Source organism: Mus caroli, chromosome 2 (assembly GCF_900094665.2).
Source record: "Mus caroli chromosome 2, CAROLI_EIJ_v1.1, whole genome shotgun sequence".
In the NCBI taxonomy this organism is placed as follows: Eukaryota; Metazoa; Chordata; class Mammalia; order Rodentia; family Muridae; genus Mus; species Mus caroli.
The window spans coordinates 159,325,536-159,329,729 of record NC_034571.1 but is presented as its reverse complement, the minus strand read 5'-3'; positions in this window follow the sequence as shown (position 1 = coordinate 159,329,729).

Below are 4,194 nucleotides of genomic sequence, written 5' to 3'. Positions count from 1 at the left end.
TTCTGCTCAGAGCTGACAGTGACTTGGAGGACCCTAGGGCTTTCAGCTCCCCAGAGTCAATGAGAGCACAAAGCTGCCCATCACACTGGGAAGCCAGAGCCAGAGGTCCAGGGCTGGATCAGAGCACTACCACCCTTCCTTACCTCTCACCCGGGACCAGTAAAAGTCTTGTGCCTCAGTGTCCTCCATTTGCAGTGAGGGAGCTCATGACATATTCAGAGCCATGCCTATTACACATATACCTTCTGGAAGTTTCCCCAGCCCTGACCTGCCTCTGTGGTGGGGCAGCTGATCAAGGTGGGCTGAGTGGCTCTGCTGTCTCCGTTAGAAGCCCAGGTTGTGGTGACTTTTAACCATAGCTTTCTTATCTCACTGAAGACCTAGAAGGGAAATTTTTCTCTATTTCCTATCTGGAAAACCCTGATTCCCACAAATAGGGGAGTCAATTGGAGCCTTCTGCCTATGGAAAGGAGCAGGGAAAGAGCATGGCTCAGGATGGGGGGGGATTGAGGGGTGAGGGGGATGGAGGGCTGGGAAGTGGGCACAGAGAATCTGGAGACCGGAGGCCAGAGTGCCTGCACCTGAACCCCTGCAAGGTCACCTGTGCCTGTGACAGTGCACAGTTCATTCAACTCGGACTTACAGACATAGCAGAGGATGGCCTGGAATCCAGACCCCCCCTGCCTCTGCCTCTCTTCCTCTCACATGATGAGATTGCAGAATCACAGCCCAGCCCCCTGGTTTTTGTTGCTGGTATTTTTTGAGACAGGCTCTCACTATGCAGTCCAGGCTGGCTTTGAACTCACATAGAAGGTCCTGCTACTGCTTCTCTTGTACTGGGATTACAAGTGGAGCCCAACACGTCATCAGCTTTGAAAATATCTTCAGGGACTGGAGAGATGGCTCGGCAGTTGAAAGCACCTCCTGCTCTTCCAGAGGACCCGGTTTCGGTTTCCAACACCCAGATCATCATTTGGATCCTAACTCCATCTCCTGGTACCCTTTTCTGGTCTCCTGAGGCATACTTGCACGTGCTCATGCACACACACACACACAATTCAAAAGAAAGAATCTATTATAATAATGAGCCAAAGTTGCTTCCACTTGGGGGAGGGCAGGCACTGAGCCAGTCCTGACTCCCTGTGGCGCTGTGGCAATGGCAAGTGCTTTAGTGCCCTTGTGTTTGAGAACTATGAACCATATTGCCCGGGGAGTTCTTGCCTGGGCATGAAGTCACCCTTGTTTGCTCAAGTCCCTCTTCTCTGAAACATGAGGAACTTTCTCAGGCCCGGGTGGGTCCCGTGGTCCCCTCCTCTGTCCTCTCCTGTATTTGCACTTGGAGTGGAGGGGGAAAAGGGCCCTGACTCACTCAGCTCTGGCTTTGTTTAACGTCGTTTCGGTTTGGTTTGGTGTGGAGTTTTTGTTTTGCGTTGTGTTTCGAGATGGAGACTCATACAGAGCTGAGGATGATCTTAAACTCCTGACCCTCTCCGTTCTCTACTTCCCAAGCGTAAGGATTTCAGGTTGTGCCACCAGATCCGGTGCCTCTGCTTTCTCTGGCCACTTACATGCCCGCTTCAGTGTTCTGTTCCGTCTATGGGTATGGTGGGGCACACTTTTAATTCCAGCACTCTGAAAAACGAAGCAGGCAGATCTCTGTATGTTTGAAGCCAGCCTGGTCTACATAGTTAGCTCAAGACAGCCAGAGCTACACAGTGAGACCCCTCAATTAAAAGTTTAAAATGCCTCTTGGGTTCCAGCTTGCACCGAGGAGGCAGGCCCAGCATCGGGAGGGCCGTGGGGCATCCAGCGGTGGGAGGGGTTTCCCCTGCCTCTCATGTGTCTTTCACATCGAGGCACCCACCAAGGCTTGTTTTGTTTTATTTGAAGACAGGTCTCTCTCACTAAGCAGCTAGATTAGACTCAGACTTGCTGCATGCAATCCCCCTGTCTCCGCCTCCAGGGAGGTGCTGGGATCACAGGCATGCGCCAGCCTTTCCAGCTCCAGGGCTTTTAAATTAAGTTTTTCGTATATTTTATGTATATGTTGCGTTGTTCACTTGCATGTCCATTTATGTATCACTTATATGCCTGGTGCTCGCAGAGGCCAGAAGAAGGTATGAGTCCCGTCTGCGGTTACAGTTGTGAGCCACCTTGTGAGACCTGGTGACCATACCTTCCTCGGCAAGAGCAGCCAGTGGCCATCACCTCTGGGCCGTCTCCCAGTCCCTCTACTGCTTTTAATGAATTCGTTTCTGCTCAGCAGGCTGGGTCTCATGTAGCCCCTCAAATCCCCTCCTAGCTAAGGATGGTCTTGTCGTTCCACCTCCTAAGTGCTAGGATCATAGGCGTGCACCACTATGCTTAGTTTATGGGGTGCTGGGAGTGGAACCTAGGGCTTCATGCTTGCTAAGGAAGCGCTCTACCGACCGAGCTACATACATCCTTAGTCTTCTCGTTGACTCTGTTGTCTGCAGTGCAGAGCTCCCAGCCCAAGTACTCAGCGTGTGTTGAAGGAATGAGTGAATGAACTTGTGAGTGAATGAATGAATGAACGAATGAACATTTGGGGAACTCCTCCGTTCCCACTGTTTCTATCCTGAGAAGGACCGTCAGAGTCTACCTCCCAGGTCCTGGTGCACAGGGTTCTTTCAAAGGTCAGGGATGGTCTTATCCCCTGGAGGCCTTCAGATGAAAGGGTAGAGGAAGGACTGAGGGCTGGCTGCTTTGGGGTCAGCTGAGGGGGAGCTGTCCGTGCTTGGTGATGGATGGGAGGGTGGAAGCAGCCTTTGGATCCTGCTCAGGAACAGCCTGGGGCAGGGGGATTTCCTCTTTGCCTGGCCTTTCTGCTGTGCAAACCATACACATAAACATTTAAAAGAAACCAATGCCTTCCCAATAATTCTAGCAAAATCCTGGGGTTTGAAGCAGATGCGTTGGTGTGCACACGCAATCCCAGCATCTGGAAAGCTGAATCAGAGGGGTCACAAGTTCAAGGACAGCCTAGACTACATAGTAAGCCCTGTTCCCAGAAAACCAAACTACTCCTCAGCCTTCCAAATTCCAAAGGCTGACTCATCGGCTGCTCGGGACATTAGAGCATCTCTGGATCTCTGTATATCCCTGGCTGTCCTGGAACTCACTCTGTAGACCTGGCTGGCCTCAAACTCAGAAATCTGCCTGCCTCTGCCTCCTGAGTGCTGGGATTAAAGGCGTGCGCCACCTCACCCGGCAGTAGGATTTTTATGGCTAATTACTCATGTGGGTCTGGGCAAGTAAAAATAAAAAGAGAGAGGTAGAAAGAGAAGAGACATAAGTTTTGAGCACTACCTAAACCAAGAAGGTGCTTAATAATGATCAAGTGGCTGACTATGAGTGTACAGTGGATTACAGTTGTGTGTCATCACACCAGACTTTAAGTGGCATTAAGGATTTAACCCAGAGCTTTGTGCATGCTAGGTAGGCACTGTGCCCACTGAGCCACCCTTCCAGTCCCTAGGAATATTCTTTAACCTCTCCGTGTCTCCGTCCTTTCTCTGTCCGGGTGGTGGCTGCACAATGGCCGATGCGCTGAGACCAGGCATGCAACGTGAGCTATTACTAGACGATCCCTTTCCCCTTGGACCTCACGAAGGAAGCGACGAGGGCAAAAGGCTGCTGCTACCAATATGTGAGGTTCTCAGGACAGAAGCCGTCCCCAACAGAGCTGAGTCTGTATGGTGCGAGACACACAGCCCAAGGCAGGATAGAGGAGTGGCTGCTGTAAAAATCAGGGTTTGTGAGATCCTGAGAAAGCAAAGATCGGGGCTAACCAGAAGGAAGTGGTGGGCAGGTTCTGCTTCCTGGCTGTGAAGGATAGCGTTGCTGTGAGAATCCATCAGGCTGCCACTTAGGAACGACACGGTTGGCTAGGTCAGATGGTCTGGCTGGAGCCACGAGCTCACTTATCTGTAAGGCCAGGTCAGGCATGACCAGGCTACTGTGGATGCACTTGCTCGGATGGACCTGGACGCTGAAGACCCAGCACTTCTCTGAATGGTTGATTAAAAAGCCTCCCCTAGGTCAGGCATGGTGACGCACACCTTTAATCCCAGCATTTGGGAGGCAGAGGCAGGCAGATTTCTGAGTTTGAGGCCAGCCTGGTCTACAGAGTGAGTTCCAGGACAGCCAGGGCTATACAGAGAAACCCTGTTT